Raw genomic sequence first — 20711 nt, forward strand, 5'->3', positions numbered from 1 at the left:
CTGTACCTGGCTTCACAGCTCAGGCCATTGATCACTACCCTCAAGTTATTTCTGAATCTTGGAGAGCCATTCTTCATTAAATGCATTTCCTCTTAGAGCGATTTGTTCTACATGGATGCTGAGCATTTATTTCTATCATAGACAGGAGCCTATAATGTTGACAAATGTGCATAATGATCAGTAAACAAACACGGGAAGGGCAGGGACTGAACCTAATTTAATAGGCTGCCTGAGCACTGAGACACTTTTTTTTTTTTAATTCCCAGGATCCAACGTCAATTCAACATTGGAAGCCTGGGCCTCCAACAACCCTTCAGTTTCATTCATTAAGTGAAAGAAAAAGACTGTCCAAATGATAAGGAAAGCCTGTGTAGCAATGAGCTATTCACATTCTGATCTCCCCACACACCCTGATCTCTTCTCTAGGACCTAGAGGGTAAGGGTGTGTCTTAAAGAATCTTTCTGTCTATCCCCTGGCCCCAGCTCCACGAATGGACCAAGGCAGTGACTCACTGAAATGAGAAAGAGAGGAGGCAAGGAGGGGAAGAAGACAGGGAGGCAGAAAGGAAGACAGCAAGAGAGTCAAATCAAGTAGAGAAGGAGGGAGGGAGAGAAGGAAGGAAGGAAGACAAACAGAGAAAGACAGGAGAGAGGCAGGGTAGGGAGGGGTAGGAACGGAGGTAGAGGAGAAGGAAAACTAGGGCTGTTCATAGTGGGATTTTACCATTTTAGTGAAAAAAAATAAAGAAAGAAAAGGAAATGAAGAAAGACTAAGACTTTTATATGTTCCTATAAGTGTGAAAAGATATTCAAGCCGGGCATGGTGGCTCACGCCTATAATCCCAGCACTTTGGGAGGCCAAGGTGGGAGGGGCACCTGAGCCCAGGAGTTCAAGACCACTCTGCGCAATAAATCGAGATGAGACTCCATCTCATACATACATATATATGTATAAATTTTTTTTTTTGAGACAAAGTCTCACTCCATCATCCAGGGCGGAGTGCAGTAGCGTGATCACAGCTCACTGCAACCTCTGCCTCCCCGATTCAATTGATCCTTCCACCTCAGCCTCCTGAGAAGCTGGGACTATAGGCACACACCACCACGCCCAGCTAATTTTGTATTTATGTAGAGATGGTGTCTCACTATGTTGCCCAGACTGGTCTTGAACCCTGGACTCAAGCAAACCGCCCTCCTCCACCTCCCAAAGTGCTGGGATTATAAGCATGAGCCCCCACGCCCAGCCTAATAGTTATATTTTTAAAACAAAAAATATATATATTCAACCAGGTAACCCTGAATGCCTCAAGGTGGGAGTGGGGGAGAGTTGAAATTGGGGTTGGGGGTTGTGGGAGAGAAGAATGCATGCACTCTTTCTTCATGCATCTGTGTAATTAATGTTTGACCTGCTCCAGGATTGGGACGGCGTGACTGCAGCACAGCCAGCCAGCTGAAAGCACAACACTGAGAAAAGCAAATTTGGGAATTGCTGAAGGGGAAAGAGAGGAAAATAACTGTGGAATTCTGGGTGCTTCCCAGGAGGCCAGTATTACAGCTTAGAGGCCAAAACAGTCAGCACTCAAGAGCTGGCGTGAGGCCAGTACAGCTGGAAACACAGCAGGTGGAGTGAGGTGGAGGGAAGGAACATGCAGGCTCAGGGATCCGGCTTAGGAAAAATCAGGCTGGGGGACCTAAAGTAAGACGAGGAGGAATCATAATTACTTAGGTTTACCGCTGTCCAAAGTTTTCTGCTGAATGGTGGGTCAGAAACTCAAAATCTTGCCCTTCAGATAAGGCTAAATATTATAAAAAGAAAATTTGCAACTTTCCTTTCTCCTTAACCCCACGCAGTCACTGTCCCTTATTGGACCAGCCCAGAAAGCCCTAGATGAATCACTGGCTGCTATTCTATTCTGCCTGGGTCGGTAACAGTTCTCCACCTGTTCCTGTCTATAAGCAAAGACATTCTCTTTCATGTCTGTCTGCCTCCCAGTCTTCTGCAATCAATACCTTGGTGCCAACTTATCAGAGTTCTCGCTCTACTAACCAGTTGTGTGACCTAGGGACATGTTACTGACCCTCTCAGAGTTTCACATTCCTAACTGGGAAAACTGGAAAAATTAACAGAACACAGCTCCTGGGGTTGTTGTAAAGATCAAATTAAATAATTACATTAGCACAATGACTAGCAATGGAAAGCCCTCGGTAAATGTGAGCTGTTACTTTCAGGCAATGCTTCATATTCTGCTCACAGCCCCTATAATAGAGGTGCTTGTTATCAACCCTGTTTTCCAGGTGATGAAAAGGTGGCTGAGAGTTGACTTAACTTTTCTAACATTAAGTAGCTAGTAAATGGCAGAGCTAGAATTTGAATCCATATTAAAAATTTATGTACCCAACTAATAATTATTTTGTCTCCAACTCTTCCTCTCCACTGTCTTCCCTAACTTTCTTTAATACACATTAGCCTGTCCCCTTCCCCATTCTACCTTCATCAATTTCTCTTTCTCTTTCGGCCCACACCTGAGGCCACAAACACATACTCTAAGCACAAAGCTGAGTGTGAGGTTAAAACAGAAGAGGATACAAAATCAGAACCTATTGGCAGTATCTTCTAAAGCCAAACAAACGAAAGAAAGGAGTGTTTATGTCTACCAAAACACTCAGACAATAAATAGAGCAGCTTTATTGAAAACAGCCCCAAACTACAAGCTACCCAGATGCATATGAATAGAAAAATAATTATTTTATTGTATGTGCATGTAAGTGAGTATTATACAACCAATAAAAATGAACTACTGACACACACAACACAAGGGTCATGTCTCCCAAACATACTGGACAAATTAAGCCAGACATAAAAGAGTACATACCATAGTTTTTATTTATTTGAAGTTCATGAGCAGGCAAAACAAACATATGGTAATAGAAGAACCGGAACAGTGCTGACCTCTTTAAGAGTGGAGCACTGAGTGGGAAATAGCACAAGGAGCCTCCCAGGGTACTTATGATGTTCCATATCTTAATCTGGTGATGGTTACACAGTAATACCTCAATTAAAAGGTCACGAAGCTGCACTTAATATTAATGCACTTTATGTATTCTAGACTTCAATTCTAAAAAAAGAACAAAGGTAATAAAAATAATCAGAATCCATTTCACTGCAGAAGTTTCCAAGGTTCTGGGGCAGCGGCCAAGATGGCGAGCTTTGGTACTGTCCGTGGGTAAAGTGCTGATTTGTCTCCTGGCTGAGACCTCAGATAACCTTGTGTGTGAGAAGGAGAAGGAGTAGATCAGGAAACATCCGGTGACATCACAGCCAAGTACATCTGCTGCTCTCTGGACCCATAGCAAGCTCTCAGGCCTGCAGAGGTTTGCAGCAAAATCTACAGAACAGCTCATCCACAGCTGAGCTGCTTGTGCCTACTCTACATAGTGTTCCTGTGATAACCCTCAAAGTTAATTCCTACTGCTTATTTTCTGGCACATCTGATGGTTTTTACTTGGGACATTATAGCACTTTGGTTCTCTGTCTTCTCCTTATCTGAGCAAGGCTTCATGCCTCTAAGATGTTCATTCCCTCTGATCACAAAGGTTTCAGACAAAAGGGGATTGCTGAAACCCACTCATTTGGTTATCAGGCACGTTATTGCATTATTACATTATCACACTTTGTGGGAGAGAAGGACAGCATGTGCGGAGACTGGACAATAACAGTGTGTCAAGACCTCTGCATATTTGATTTCAACACAGGTGCCAAGAAGATTTAACAGAAAAAGAATCACCTTTTCAACAAATGGTGCTGGGACAACTTCACATCCACATGCAAAAGAATGAAGTTGGGACCCTTTCCTATGCAATACACAAAAATTAACTCAAAATGGACCATATACCTAAATATAAAACTTAAAACTATGAAACTCTTAGAAGATATAAAAGTAAATCTTCAAAACCCTGGGTCCGGTGAAGCCTATTTAAATATAAACCAAAAGCAAAAGCAAAAGAAAAAAATAGATAAAAGTTTTCTGCTGCAAATGATACCATCAAGAAAGTGAAGATGCAGGCTAGGTGCAGTGGCTCACACCTGTAGTCCCAGTACTTTGGGAACCCAAGGCAGGCAGAGAGCTTGAGCCCAAGAGTTCGATATTAGCCTGGGCAACACAGCAAGTCCCCATCTCAACAAAAAATACAAAAATGAGCCAGGTGTGGTGGCATGTACCTGTAGTCCAAGCTACTCAGAAGGCTGGGGTGGGAAGATCACCTGGACCCAGGAGGTGGTGGTTGTAGTGAGCCGAGATCTCACCACTGCACTCCAGCTTGGGAGGTAGACTCTGTCTCAAAAAAAATTTGTTTAAAAAGCCTCTGTCTCAAAAATTAAAAAAAAAAAAAAAGGAAAATGACCCACAGAATGAGAGAACATACTTAAAATCACACATCTGATAAAGGACTTGTATCCATAACATATAAAGAATAGTTACTCAATAATAAAAGACATATAACACAATTTTTAAATGGGCAAACCACCTCAACAGACATTTTTCCACAAGATGATGTATAAAAGACCAAATAAACACATTAAGAGATGGGAAACATCATTAGCCATCAGGGATATACAAATGAAAAACACAATGAGATCGACTTCATACACCTTTGATTGGTGTACAAAGACAGGCAAGTGCTGGTGATGACGTGAAGAAACTGGATCCTTCACACACTGCTGGTGTGAATGTAAAATGGTGCAGCTGCTTTAGGAAGCAGTCTGGCAGTTACTAAAAACTTAAAGAGTTTCCATTTGAACCAGCAATTCAATTCCCAAGTATGTACCCGAAAGAAATGAAAACATATATCCACACAAAAACCTGTACATGAATATCCATAGCAGTCTTACTCATAATAGCCAAAAACTAGAAACAACCCAAATGTCCTTCAACTGATGAATGGGGAAAAAATATGTATCTATAGAATGGAACATTATTTAGCCATTAAAAGGAATGAAAAGCCAGGTGTGGTAGCTCACATCTGTAATCCCAGCACTCTAGGAGGCTGAGGCAGGAGGATCGCTTGCAGCCAGGAGTCTGTGACCAGCCTGGATGACATAGCAATACCTTGCCTCTACAAAAAACAAATAAACAAGCAATGGAATAAAGAACTGACACATGCTACTATATAAATAATATTGAAAATACTACGCTAAGAAGCCAGTCACAAAAGACCTCACACTGCAGTTTACATTTATATGAAATATAAATAGGTAAATCCAAAAACACAGAAAACAGATTTGTAGCTGCCTAGAACTTGGGGGTAGGGGAGTGATACAGAAAAGGTAAAGTGTTTGTTGTTCCGATGATGAAAATGTTAAGTTAGACTTCAGAGATGGCTGCACAATTCTCTGAATATATTTAAAGTATTTAGTTGTAAACTTTAAATGAGTGCTTTGTATGGTATTTGAATTATATCTTAATAAAGCTGTTATGTATTTCAGAAAAGAAAGGAATCAGGAAAAAGGAGAATAAATGACTATGAAATTTAGAAAATGTTTTTTACAAAACCCTTAAGGCTACTGAGGTTGCATGAGGAAATGGAAAAATCACATGACTGTGACCACTGTCAGAGGTGCACAGATCTATTTGTAGCTCTGCCTCTCCGTATCGATCAGCCCCATGACCTTGGTAAAGACACTTATCTCCTCCAGGCCTCTTTGAAAATGAAGGACTACAATAGGTCATATTGTAGTTCCCTTCCAGCCCTACTATATCCTCATTCTTAAAGATGCATTACGGATTAGTGACCACAGCCTAACATAATAATTAAGAAAAAGAGAAAGGAATAATAACAGCTAGTACTGACTGAGCTCTTACTTCACGCCACTGCTGTTCCTGTCTCAGCTCATTAAATTTTCACAACACCTCCCTGAGACCGCTGTTATACTCATTGCACAGATGAGGAACTGTGGCTGAGAGGGGATGAGGGTTGTGGAATCAACATAGAAAGCAACCAGTCCACATTAAAGCAAGTGGACAGAAAACAGTAAGAGGGAGGAAACCAAGAATTCTTTTTTTAAGGGACTGATGGATTCTTTAATAGGTTTAGCTATGCTGTGAGGGTTTTTCAGTTCCGCTATCAGGGTTTTTCACTTTTGCTGGAGAGTTTAGGGAAGAATTAGAGATGAGGATGAAGAAAATTAAGCAAAAAAAAAAAAAGCAAAGCATATTATTCACGTCATAAAAAAGCAATACAGCTGGGTGCAGTGGCGCATGTCTGTGGTCCCAGCTACTCAGGAGGTTCATGCAAGAGGATCACTTGGGCCCAGGAGTTCAAGGCTACAGTGTGCTATGATCACGCCTGTGAACAGCCACTGTACTCCAGCCTGAGCAATATGGTAAGAACCCATCTCTTTACCCACTCACCACCCCCGCAAAAAAGGCAATATAATTATAGTGTCCTATGTGGCTCAGCTGAGAAATGCTGCTGTACTGATACTACTATGTAGTTAGGAAGAAGGCAGATGTAAAAAAGTGTGGGTTTTACGGAGTAAAACAAAATTAAATCCTCAACTTCTTTACCAGGGATAACAGAAAATAACAATAGATAATACCTAAAATTGAAATCACAATAAATATGAACATATGGTTTCTAAATATAGAGGGAAATGCCAGAAGGAACAGCTTACAGAGTTAAAGGTGGTACCCTCTGTGATGTCACACTGAAGAATGGGGAGCAGTTATATTAAAGATTAATATTTTTGTGATAAATCTTAAAGTACTTTTGAATTTCTTAAGATTATCTACATGTATTATGCTTTAATTTTTTTTTTTTTTTTGAGACAGAGTCTTGCTCTGTTGCCCAGGATGGAGTGCAGCGACCCAGTTTCGTGTTTGTTGAGACGGAGTCTCACTGTCGCCCAGGCTGGAGTGCAGTGGCGCGATCTCGGCTCACTGCAAGCTCTGCCTCCCAGGTTCATGCCATTCTCCTGCCTCAGCCTCCCGAGTAGCTGGGACTACAGGCACCCGCCACCATGCCCGGCTAATTTTTTGTATTTTTAGTAGAGATGGGGTTTCACCGTGTTAGCCAGGATGGTCTCAATCTCCTGACCTCGTGATCTGCCCGCCTCGGCCTCCCAAAGTGCTGGGATTACAGGCGTGAGCCACTGCGCCTGGCCTATGCTTTAATTTTTAAATAAAAATTAAATTAACACAAAACAAAAACCTTATCCAAGTTTAAGCTGGGACTCAAATGCAAGTGTGAGTCCAAATTCCAGGCTATAATCAACATACTCTGTGGTCCAACTGATGGGACCTTTTCCCATATGGGATTTATATAAACTGCTCTTGGAGATGCCTTTATACAAATTAAGTAGTTTTTGACATAATCACCAATATGAGTCAACGTACGGCAGAGAAGAAATGAAATTCTACAAGGTACAACTCCCTCTTTACCAACAAACACGAAACTGGGATGAGTAACATCTCAGGGCATGGACTTATACAATACTTAGGGCACAAACATAAATGCTGGCAGCCTCCCTGAAAATGTGAGCAGCTCTCAAATGCCCACAGATATTTCAATGTGTTTTTCTCCACTTGTATCTACGCGGACAGGCTCCCCAGAGATGACCTCAATTTGAATCCAGAAGAAGACAGCGTGCCTCTAAGACACTTGGACAAAGTGTCTTAGCTCTGAGACATGAAATCAGTAAGGTAAGAAGAAGGTGGGAAAATATTTTCCTACCAAAATAGTCACCAGTATTTTAGTTTAACTGATTCCCAGGTTCAAGCAATTCTCCTGCCTCAGCCTCCCAAATAGCTGGGATTACGGACACCCACCATCATGCCTGGCTAATTTTTGTATTTTTGTAGAGACAAACTCAAAAGCTTTCTGATCACTGGAAAAGAACCTGATCATCTATAAGAACAGAACACCCCATAACAAAACAGGAACATGGGGCCAGGCATGTGGCTCATGTCTGTAATCCCAGCACTTTGGGAAGTCAAGGTAGGAGGACTGCTTGAGCCCAGGAGTTTGAGACCAGCCTGGGCAACATGGTGAGACACTGTCTCTACAAAAAGTGTTTTAAAAAATTAGGCACAGTGGCGCACACCTGTGACACCAGCTTCTCAGGAGGCTTAGGCAGGAGGATCACCTATGCCGAGGAGTTGGAAACTGCAGTAAGTCATGATCACACCACTGCACTCCAGCCTACGTGACAGAGTGAGGTCCTGTCTCCAAGAAAAAGAAAAAAAGGAAAAAAAACACAGGAACACGGACATTACAAAACCACACTGGGCTTTGGATGAAAACCTCACCTAACATGGTTTCCAGGTTTCAAGTCAAAAGTTGGATATGAGAATGCAGACTTAGCTGGGCACAGTGGCTCACACCTGTAATCCCATCACTTTGGGAGGCCAAGGCGGGCAGATCACCTGATGTCAGGTGTTCAAGGCCAGCCTGGCCAATATGCTGAAACCTTGTCTCTAAAGAAACACAAAAATTAGCCAGACATGGTGGCGGGCTCCTGTAATCCCAGCTACTTGGGAGGCTGAAGCAGGAGAATTGCTTGAACCTGGGAAGCAAAGGTTGCAGTGAGCCAAGAACACGCTATTGCACTCCAGCCTGGACAACAGAGCGAGACTCAAAAAAAAAAAAAAAAAAAAAGAACGCAGACTTATTTTTTTATTTGCCAAAATAAAGAAAAAATAAATTATTATTCTCCACCATCCTCAAATAAGTGTTTATTATACCCAAAGATTAGAAGGAAGAAATAAAAGATAAAGCACACCAGTGACAAAATGGATAGGTTTCCCACCATGAATGCATATTTCGTTTGTGGCAGTTTAAATATTACACTTTGCTTCAATGCTGTCTGCTGGTTACAAATAGCCCAGGGCCCTGCTCCTGATCACAGCTCAAAGGAAGGCTGCGTGGACTGATTTAATGACCAGCTCCGACCAGAAGCTGCCTCCAATTTATCTATGAAACAGGTATAGGGAGGGGAGGGAGCAGAGGTGAGTATAGTTTTTTGCAGTGGGCAGTTTCCTTCTCTAAGGCCCTCCTCCACATCATTCAGCCCGCCTGACCTCCTTTCACCTGCCCCTGCTGCCTGAGCTCCAGCTAGGGGTTGCAGTGATCAAAGTCAATACAAGCCTCACTTTAGAATGGCTTCCATGCCATCAATCCACGTTTGAAAAACAACCACCAAAAAGACTCGTGCTCATTGGTAAACAAGAGTATCTCCACCAGGCAGGCCCACAGCCTAATTGGGAGTGAGTCAGCTCATCAATGCACCAGAGACTCCGCTGAAAATTTCTCAACTTGTTGATACAAAGCTAGACATTAAGGTGGAAGCGGAGAGCAAAGAGAAGCATTTAAGTTCGCTGGGAGTCCCAGGGTCCACCATGAAGCCCCCTGTTTTCAGCAATCATTTTGCATTGCTAAGGACAGTGGAAGACCTGGCCCCCATCCACCGCAGTAGGCAGAATCTGAATATGGGAGTAAAGGTTCCAAGCAGAGAGAAGTCAGGCGATTAAGGGAAGAAACAGGTCTCTTTGACAATTAAAGCCTACCTTATGATCATGTAATTACACTTGGAATAAATGTTACAACGCGCTAGGAGACATCATGCTTAAAGCTTCACATATTATAACAACCCTGGGCAACCTGACCACCTGTGACATAATCCCAGCTCCACTATGTGCTGGCTGTGTGTTCTCAGGCAAAGTTCTTAACCTCTCTGTGCTCAGAATCATCTGTAAACTGGGAATAATCATGAGTTCTACAACTCAAATTAGAGTTATAAGGTTTGAACTTGATAGTCTAGGTACAATACCTGGTACATGTAAAGGATCAAAATGGTAGCATTATCATTTCATGATGGTTATTATTATTATTCCCACTTTACAGACTAGGAAACCAACCTTAGAAAGAATCACAAATTTGTCTCAAGTCACACAGCTGATAAGTGGACTGAACTGGGTCTGTCTAATGAACTCTGAAGCTCATTCTCTAATTACTTATTACAGTCTCTCCTCTCCCCTTGTAGTTCCTGCCCTTGTGATCCCTAACAGACACATGGCATCAGCTACTACGGTCTGTGTGATTAAAAAGTTGGGCACGGTGGCTCCCGCCTGTAATCCCAGCACTTTGGGAGGCCAAAGCAGGAGTTCAAGACCAGCCTGGGCAACATGATGAAACCCAGTCTCAACTAAAAATATAAAAATTAGCTGAGTATGGTGGCACACACCTGTAGTCCCAGCTACTCGGAAGGCTAAGGCAGGAGGATTGCTTGAGCCTGGGAGGTAGAAGTTGCAGTAAGCTGAGATTGCGCCACTGCACTCCAACCTGGGTGACAGAGCAAGACCCTGTCTCAAGAAAGAAAAAAAAATAGTCTTGGAAGAAAATTCCTGTAAAAATCCATACAATAGTAATGATAACAGTAGTAACAATAGTGGTGGCAGTGATGGCTGCTGTCATCATCACAGTAGTAGCCGAAATCAGTGACCCTTAGCACACGTCACTGTGGGCTAAATGGTATATATACAACATCTCATATCCCCTCTGTCAGGAAGGACTCCATGTGTCACATTTCAGCCAAAACATCAGGGATTTAGAAGTGGTATCACCAAAGGAGAGCTATATGTTGGCAGGACAATTATGAACAAGAAATATTACTGACTGGTCCCAAAACAAATATCTTTATGACAGATGAGGTGAGAGAATCAGCATATGAAATGGCCATGTCATAAAAGTAGCATTCCACGCTTCAAACTTGAGGAGATGATAAACGGCTGACAACTAGATTCCACTGGGAGAACATCCTCACTAGCCCACCACCGCAGCAAAGGCAGGGAAGAAACAATTATTCACTTAGGAAGAAACTAAGTGAATAATTTTTATTCACTTAGTTCCACTGCACTGACAGTAAAATCCAAAGAACTAGTTGTAACCTCCTGAATTAAAGAAAAGATAAAGATACTATTGTTGGCCTGGGACACATCTCAGCAGTATCTCATCACTTTCGTCCTCTTCCGCATTTTCATGCGAAATAAAATATCTCTGGCATGCTTGTGTGTGTGTGTGTGTGTGTGTGTGTGTGTGTGTGTGTGTGTATGTAACAGGGTCTCCCTCTGTCACCCAGGCTGGAGTGCAGTGGCATGCTGCCACCTCTGCCTCCCGGGCTCAAGCGATCACCACCGCTCCGACTCCCAACTAGCTGGGGCTACAGGCGTGGGCCAACACACCCACCTAATTTTAGTATTTTTTGTAGATGCAGGGCTTCACCATGTTGCCTAGGCTGGTCTTGAACTCCTGAGCTCAAGCGATCCACCCGCCTCAGCCTCCCAAAGTGCTGGGATTACAGGCATGAGCCACTCTGGCTTCTGATTTTAACTCCTTTTCTGCACCCTGAGATTAAGAAAGGCAAGAACTGGGACTTGTTCACTGCTAAACACCTAATACTCTTCAATAAGAGAGTACCTGGTATTAGGAAATAGATAATAAATATCTGATCAATGCATAAATGATGGATCTAAATATCTTAACAAAGCCAAGTGCAGTGGCTCACACCTGTAATCCCAGCACTTTGGGGGACAAAGGCAGGAGGATCGCTTGAGGCCAGGAGTCCAAGACTAGCCTGGGCAGGGTGGCAAGACTCCATCTCTAAAAAATTTTTTGTAATTAGCTGGGCATGGTGGTGTGTGCCTATAGTCCCAGCTACTCAGGAGGCTGAGGCAGGGGGATCACTTGTGCCCAGGCATTGGAGGCCATAGTGAGCCATGATCTCACCACTCTACTCCAGCTTGGGTGACAGAGCCAGACCCTTCCTCAAAAAAAAAAAAGTTAAGACTTCCATATGAGTATAATAAGCTCATCACACATTTGTAAGCTCATCAAATGATTTTTATTTTGTCTTAACAACGTCTAGGTACACAGGAATGTGTTCTCAAGTCTATGGGAGGGGGATTCAGCTCCTAGTGTTTATCCAAGCACTTTTTTTTAGCAACTGGGCTGAATAGGAGAGGAAGCCCTTAAATTCCTTTCTTCATCTAAGTAGGCTGTGGTCAAAAAGCCATAAGAGCCTCTGGAAAGCCAGTAGAGGAAAGGGCCCTAGCTAGGCAGTGCCCATCCAAGGCCTGTCAAGAGGAGATCAAGTTCTATCACAGATCAAATGACAACGCTTCCTATTCCCCAAGCAACCTTCAGTTTAGGAAACTCCTGACTTCCCCTCTGAGGCTTGCCAACAGGGAAAAATGCATTAAAATGCAACAATAAACATTCTATCCAAAGGAAGTTGGTTTTCTTTCTATAAACTCATAAGCAATCATTTTGATCTCTGTATCATTCTCTGTGAAGTGAGCTGCTGTGAGTTTCTTGGGAAACACCCTTTGTGAGGCTCCTTAGGATCACTCTAAGATGTGCCTTTCAGACAGGCTTCTTCAGTTAGTAACAGAAACCAACTCTGGCTAACTTAAAGAAGAAAAAGCTGTTTACTACATGGACACAAAAGACAAAGCTGAAGAAATCGCCTTAGGAAGGTAGGAAATCAAAATAACTCTAAGGACCTAAGCAGCAGGAACTAGCAATCTCTTCTGTTCACCTCTGGGCGAACAGTTTTTATATCACTCAGTTCCATACTCAAATTCAGGAAGAGTATGTCTGATTGACAGAGCTTAAGTTACATGTCTTCCCATCTACAGGATGGCAGGGAACCTGGGTTGACCATCCCATTAAGACTAAGGGAGACATTCCTCAACTGAGGGGAAAAAAAGGAGGAGGTGAGAGATAGAAAGAAAGGAAAAAGAAGAGAATAAATCAGAAAAGAAAATGTGCACACCAAAAAAGCACAAGTTGGCCAGGCACAGTGGCTCACATCTGTAATCCTCGCACTTTGGGAAGCTGAGGCAGGCAGATGGCTTCAGCTCAGGTGATCAAGATCAGCCTGGGCAACATGGTGAAACCCCATCTCTACAAAACATCAGAGAAAATTAGCCAGGCATGGTGGTGTGCACCTGTAGTCTCAGCTACTTGGGAGGCTGAGGTGGGAGGATCACTTGAGCCCAGGAGGTTGAGGCTGCAGTGAGCCACGATCACGCAACTGCATGTCAGCCTGGGCAACAGAGCAAGACCCTGTCTCAATAAAAAAAAAGAAAGAAAGAAGGAAAAAGAAAAAAAGAAAGGAAAGAAAAGGGGAAAAGGAAGGGAAAGGACAAGTTGACCTCACAAACAAGCAGTCAGGTATCTTACTGCCCCTAACCAGTGGCCTACATCAGCAATTTATACAACCATTTATCTCCCCAGTTTCTTTTAACATTCCAGTCATTTCGTGGCTCAAGCTATAGTAAAACGTCACAGGTCTGGAAATACCATCACCACTCAAGTGAAGAGTACAGTTTAAAAGCATATGTTCGAAATGAGCCCAAAATATTAGCAAATGGCTTAAAAAAAGGATTCAGGCATTTTACTACACAGCAGTTATTGAAGTTGAATTTTGTGTTACCTAAACAAGTTGGAAAAAATATTTCACAAAACCCTCCTCCACAGAAGTTGTACTAGCAAATTCTAGTCTAAAAGAAGTAAAATCAAATAATTCTGAAATGCAACCCTCAAGAATAAACAAGAATATATATTTTATAAACAGGGTGGGTCACAGTAAGGAAGAATTTAATACTTGCTAGACAAATAATTCTTCACAACAATTATAACAAAGACTTATCTCTGGAATTCTACAGAAACTGTCAATTTGCTATGAGATTCTACTTCTGGAAGACCACCCAGTTTAAATGGAATGTGTCCTTTACTGAATTATTAATATTCACAATTTTCAAAAGATATTCTATGAAAAAGAAGTGTTGCTTTAAACACTGGCATCAGACTATCCAGTTGTGAGACAAATGACGCATTCCTGAATTGCCACTGGGTTTCCCACTGTTCTAACCCTCTCCTCAGTCTGATTTTCCCTGTCTCTCACCCTCAGACAGAGGGAGAAACAATGGCTGCAGCAGTAACAACTGTTTATCTTAGGTTTTGCGTACACATGAATTGCCTGTGGGCGTTTTGCAAAATGTGACTCCCCCCAATAAACTACTGGAGCCAGTACATTCCCTGTTCATCAGAAAGAAATAAGCTTTTCAGTCTTAATTCCCCAGTCTACCAAAAAGAAAAAAGAATTCTTTCTGAATCATTCCCTAAAAGGCTTTAAAAAAAAAAATCAGAAAAAAGGAAAATGAAATGAGACTCTAGTAGAAAAGCAAGACAGAATACAGTTACCTTAAAGGGAAAAGAACAAGAATGAAAAGAGCAAGATAGACAGAGAGTAGAAGAAACCAACCACAGGTTTTATTAAAGGGATTTCAAGGTGATGGTCAACTAATTAGATTCCTGAATTCACAATATAACAGAAAGAAAAGCATGTCCGAATAAAGCCTACCAACTCTCTCCGCCCTGCCATGTGCTGCCTTTTCTTAGATACAACAAGGAACTAGTGACATTGTGCATATAGCACATAGCGATACTGTGCATGAGGTATCCAAGCGCAGACTCATTACTGATAAAAAAGGAAAAATTGTACCACATGGGGTGGAAGAACGAAGGGAGAACTTGACCAAGCTCCCATCTAGAAACACACAAGATAGGTGAACAATGGCCAAAAAGTATTTCCCTTAAATATAAAAAGCATGGCATCAAAATGTGAGAGAAAATTAAGGAAGAGACAACTTGAATCCATTTAAGACAACTTGAATCCATTTTCTAACTATCAAAATACCGAGCTATTAAACAACTAATTTTGCTATCAAATGAACAAAGATTTTTTTTCTTTTTTTTTAAGATTCACGGGGTACATGTGCAGGTTAGTTACATGGGTATATTGCATGATGCTGGGGTTTGGGCTTCAATGATCCTGTCACCCAGGTAATGAACACAATCCCACCAGGCATTTTTCAACCCCTTCCTCCATCTCTCCATCCCCACTTTGGGAGCCCCAGTGTCTGTTGTTCAATGTTAGTTCCCACTTATAAATGAGAGCACATGGTATTTGGTTTTCTGTTAGAGGAACAGAGATTTAAGGATTGGAGAAAGTATAAGAAAATTTGTATTAGCATGATATGTACCAAAACCTATAGATCTATAACCAGGTAATTCCACATGTAATATTTGTCTCAAGGAAATATTCAGAGAGATATATAAGGCTGTATGCACAAAAATTGTTCATCACATCACTGTTTATGAAAGCACTTCAGAAACAACCTAAATATTCAACAAAACAATCACATATAAAATAAATTATAAAACATTCATAAAATAGATACCTGGATGAAAAAATGTTTTCATGTCGGGCGCAGCAGCTCACACCTGTAATCCCAACAATTTGGGAGGCCGAGGTGAGCCGATCACCTGAGGTCAAGAGTTCAAGATCAGCCTGGCTAACACAGTGAAATCCCATTTCTACTAAAAATATAAAAAATTAGCCTGGTGTGGTGGTGCACATCTGTAATCCCAGCTACTTGGGAGGCTGAGCTAGGAGAATCACTTGAACCCGGGAGGCAGAGGTTGCAGTGAGCTGAGATTGTGCCATTGCACTCCAGCTTGGGCAACAAGAGCAAAACTCTGTCTCAAAAAAAAAATAGTTTTCACATATATTGTTAACATTATTCCCTATCAAGTATAATGAGGGAGAAAAACAAAACTCAGAGTGTGTGATATGGTTGGGCTGTGTCCCCACTCAAATCACATCTTGAATTGTAGCTTCCCTAATCCTTACATGTCATGGGAGGGACCCAGTGGGAGGCAACTGAACCATGGGGGTGGGTTTTACCCATGCTGTTTTCATGATAGTGAATAAGTTTCATGAGATCTGATGGTTTTATAAAGGGCAGTTCCCCCTGCACACGCTCTCTTGCCTGCCACCATGTAAGACATGACTTTGCTCCTCCTTCACCTTCCGCCATGATTGTGAGGCCTCCCCAGCCATGTGGAACTGTAAGTCCATTAAACCTTTCTCCTTTATAAATTACCCAGTCTCAGGTATGTGTGTACTAGCAGCATGAGAATGAACTAACACAGTACAAAATGGTTATAATTTATACAATAAATGCTCATGTGCTTATAGGTGGCATCTGTCTGCATGTGTATACACGCATACACACATATACACTCATACTACATAATACTATTTAAAAATCAAATGTTGAATGGTGGTTATCTCTGAGCAGAGATGTTACAGTTTTATTTATCTGTATTTCCTAACTATAGCAAACAAGTATAACTTAAAGCAAAGATCACCCTACAAACAATAATGTGCTATATACTTAAGTAAAGTTTAGAACTGTAATGGGCCAACCTTTCATTCCATTGAGAAATAGGTTCTTATATTCCATATCTCCCTATTTTGCATAGTTTTATTACCTAATAAGATACTGTTTCACACCAATTCTGCATAGAAAGTTCATATGTAAATGTCCTATTATTAGCAAGATTATATGTTGTATTTTTTGACAGTCAAACTGCATAAAGGGATGAGGACAAGAAAATATTCTAAATAGCAATTTTTTTTTCATTTGGTACACGAAAGGGATTTTTCATTTAATCTCAAATAAGTGTGTCTCAAGATTCCCTTTTTAAAAAAATAATAAAGGCATGCTCTTCAGCAAAGACTGAGTTACCTCCAAAAATACATTCTCCCCTTCCTCCAAACTCTGTTGAGCATATGGCTGCCCTGATTAAAGACTTTTGTAGCAGCTAGTTATGACCACACGAGCAAGGTCTGGCTTATGAGATGTGAGCAGAAGCACAGTGTGTCATTTCCAAGCCGTATCTGTGAAGAGAAGAGACCTGCTCTCCTCTTGTCTCCGTCTCACTAGCCAGAATGCACAGGAGGACAACATCTCTATAATGACAGAGCAATATATGAGACAGAATCTCAGTCCCCAACCTTGCAGAATCACAGTAGTGTAGGACTGTTACACAGCTAGACCGTTACACAAGGTAGAAATGAACTTCTACTATATTGAAGCCACTATGATTTGAGGTATCTGCTAATGCAGCCAAACCTATATGTTGGCTGATACACAGAAAACTTGAACAAAATAACCAGTATTGAACCAGTAAGCTATTAATTTCTCCTACCTGATCCTATTCTTCAAAAAACATTTCAGAATAGGTATACACCACTGTCATTTCTTAATAATTTAAGAAAATAAAGTACCTAGTTAATGTCAAAGGCTTCTGTGCAAACTCATAAAATACAAGGTGCACTTAAAATAAAAATAAAATACTGATTAAGAATAGTCTAAGTTGAAACCAAGATTCTCAGACATGAGTAAAATATGTATGCCATCTCAAAAAAGATTCCAAAGATCATATGCATATTTTTATCTGTATAGAAAAATTGAAAAAATATATCCCAAACGGGTTGCCTCAGGAGGATTAGAATTTTAGGTTGAGAACAGAAGGAGGTAACAGGAAAAATTTAGTTTTCTACTTCATATTCCTGTGTTTTATTTGAATTTTTGCCATAAACATGTATTACTTTAGTAATACACAAAAACTACAAAAATAAAGCACATATTAGAACTCCGTACAGCAGACTGATACCAAAAAAAAAAAAAAAAAAAAAAAAAAAAAAAAAAAAGGCAGGGGCAAAAGGGGGAAATAAAATTTCTATCTACAAATAAAACCACAGCCTTCTGAATTCTGGGATGTAAATTCACAAACCTGTAACTTCTATTGTGCATTAAAAAAACTATAACATACCATAAAACCTGAATCTATTTCTTTAACTTCCTTACCTTTAACAAATACCACAATTTCTCTCAGACAGAGATAGTAAACAGAAAACTCATGAAAAACTAAAGGGACACAAAAATAAAAATTCTATGTCTGGTTAGGACGTTAATAAGCTCACAATCATAAGACACCACTATTATCTAAGGCACAGTGCTTTCAATTTGGATGGTAAGTCAGTTCATCTTTGAGCTTTGATCAATGTCTTAAGGCTATCAAGACCACATGCGGATACGGTACGTTGCCCATTATCTCACTTACTGAGTGACCTGTTATTCATTGAACTTACTTCCACACAAGAGAACAGCATAGATACAGTATCCTAAATGATCATGCACATAAAACACACATTAACATCATATTCATCGTTAGCAACTATTAGACCTGTATATTACACTCTCAATAACTGTATCATTCAAGTTGATATTAGTTCAATATGGTATATTGTGTGTTTCATAAAGAACCTATTACCAAACTAAGATTTTTTTAGATCAGCAAAACCCAATCTTTATAAAAGGTGCCCAGGTGATTAGTGAAATTACCTTCTCTCTACTGTGAAAACAATTCCCACTACCCAACCTGATGGTAAGAAAGCTGCTACATAATTGTGTGTGAAGGCCCTGAACTTCAAACATTCCTAGAACAGAATTTTCCTAATGGTGACAGGACTTAAAATCTAAGAAGCCATATGAAGCATCAGAACCCATGTCAATAACTTTACAAAAGCACAAGAATAGTCAAGGAGAGGTTGAAAGGAAGACTATGTCTTTAATCTTCAGAGTCAGAGCCAAGGGAAGCACTAAGCAGGGAATTAGTATATGTCTAGCATTGGCAACCAAGGTATTCAAGAGGCCCATTCTAAACCTTTATGTCCAAAAGAATTCCTATGAGGCTAGGTTAAGAAGAAAAAAAATGTTGGAATACATTGCAAGTTACCACTGGCAGATGTTAAGAAAATAAAATTATACAAGTAGTAAATGGGATAAAATTTTTAATGAAATTAGAAATGAAAGGAGATTTAGAATTAAAACTAGCAACTGGATTCACAAGTCTTAAATACACACATATACATAAGTACATACACATTAAAGAATCTTTAAGATTTTTTTTAAACACTCAAAAATGAAATACTGATTTTAAAGAACTAAAAGCTTCAATTTCTCCTTTCTAAAAAAAAGAAGCCAGAAGACTGGCCAGGATGCCCAAGACCTTCCAATTCAATGCTCCCAAAAACTATGAACCACAAAATCTGACAGATGGAAAATGGTTATTCCCAAGGGGTTTGGGATTCTACAGGTACACCAGAAATTATCTGTGCACTAAAAAAATGTGAGTAAAAGTATTTTCTATAATATACAGATGCCATATATGTATGTTTATGTATAAATTTATGTATGTGTGTATGTATACATCTGTAACAAATGTAATATTACAAAGATGTAATGTATAATGACCTCTGTAGGCTAGTACTATTCATTATCAGATTCATAGCAGTTTTCCAAAACCAAGAGATGCTAAAAGTACAACTAATATTAAGTAAGCATCTGTGAAACATTTGAAGCATAGCCTCTAAAAGACTGAAACCACCACACTAATCCAGAGTGATGCTTCAGTTGACCTGGATGATACAATGTCCATGGGTCAGAGTGAGATGGCTGAATTAAATAAGCAAAGAAAGTAATCATCTGATATGTAGGAGAGAATGTGGGCAAGGAGATGGGAAAGATCCACCACTTTGAAAAGGCAAGAACCCCTTCTGTTTCTGAGTCTTTTTAGAAGACCAGTTGCTGCTACATATTTTGTATCTGCACAGACTTTTCTCTTCTGGGCTTAGCGACACACTCAACATTTTCAGTACAGAGTCATGATTCTCTGTTCTCTCCTCTATTCAGCTACATCATGAGTCATAGTAATGACTATTCTTGAATACCACTGGTGACGTTCAAAAAATTCTAAGCTCATGCCAACCAACTTTTGAACATCTGTGAGGCAGGGGAGAAATACTCGCCTAAAAGCTGCTGCCAGAAACAGTAGTCTGCATTCCAAAGTCAGCGCAACACAGGAGTTTAACTTGGGAGGCCTTAACGTAACAGTAAGTAACACAACAATGAAAGAATCTGTACTAATAAGGAAAATAATAATGTCAGTTACCATCTACTGAGATCTACTATATTGAAAAAATTTACACTCATAGTCTGGGGGCATGGCGGGTTGTCAGGTAAGGCTTCCTGGAGGGGGAGCCACCTGAGCCAACACCAAAAAGATAAGCAGAATGTACTGGTATATACAGAAATGTAGTGGTATGTGTTCACAGCAGAGAAGCATGAGGATGCTGCCACATGTATGAAGATGGTCACTGCAGTGTTCCTTATAAAAGCCAAAACACACAAGCAAGCTTTGTGTCTTTCAACAGATTGTTATCTTAATGTCTACCTCATTCTGTTCACAGAAAAAAATAAAAGTGGGCAACCAGTTCTCAGCTCCAGACGACATTTAAAACTCATGATATGCCGGCCGGGCACGGTGGCTCACGCCTGTAATCCCGGCACTTTGGGAGGCCGAGGCGGATGGATCACGAGGTCAGGAGATCGAGATCACCCTGGCTAACACGGTGAAACCCCATCTCCACTAAAAATACAAAAAAATTAGCCAGGCGTGGTGGCGGGCGCCTGTAGACCCAGCTACTCGGGAGGCTGAGGCAGGAGAATGGCGTCAACCCAGCAGGTGGAGCTTGCAGTGAGCCAAGATCACGCCACCGCACTTCAGCCTGGGCGACAGAGTGAGACTCAGTCTCAAAACAAAAAACAAACAAAAAAAAATCATTATATGCCTTTCCAACTCATACACAGGCACACACACACACGGAGGAGGTCAGAAATATGTTCTTGGGCATCCAACTTTAAAACTTTAAGCTTTATAAAATTCAACAACATTTTTCC

The 20711-nt window shown here is 40.8% G+C and overlaps 1 protein-coding gene and 1 long non-coding RNA gene across 13 annotated transcripts in view; both read right to left on the reverse strand.

Moving 5' to 3' along the window:
- MAGI1 (membrane associated guanylate kinase, WW and PDZ domain containing 1) overlaps positions 1–20711 on the reverse strand; it is a 685843-nt gene that overhangs the window by 515639 nt on the left and 149493 nt on the right. The window lies entirely within an intron of this gene.
- Positions 2867–20711, reverse strand: part of LOC116466634 (uncharacterized) — an 83140-nt gene continuing 65295 nt past the window's right edge. The window contains exon 3 of the long non-coding RNA XR_004247614.2: positions 2867–5112. This is a non-coding gene — a long non-coding RNA (uncharacterized LOC116466634). The remainder of the gene's footprint in view (positions 5113–20711) is intronic.

Source organism: Hylobates moloch, unplaced genomic scaffold, assembly GCF_009828535.3.
Source record: "Hylobates moloch isolate HMO894 unplaced genomic scaffold, HMol_V3 SCAFFOLD_4, whole genome shotgun sequence".
Lineage (NCBI taxonomy): Eukaryota > Metazoa > Chordata > Mammalia > Primates > Hylobatidae > Hylobates > Hylobates moloch.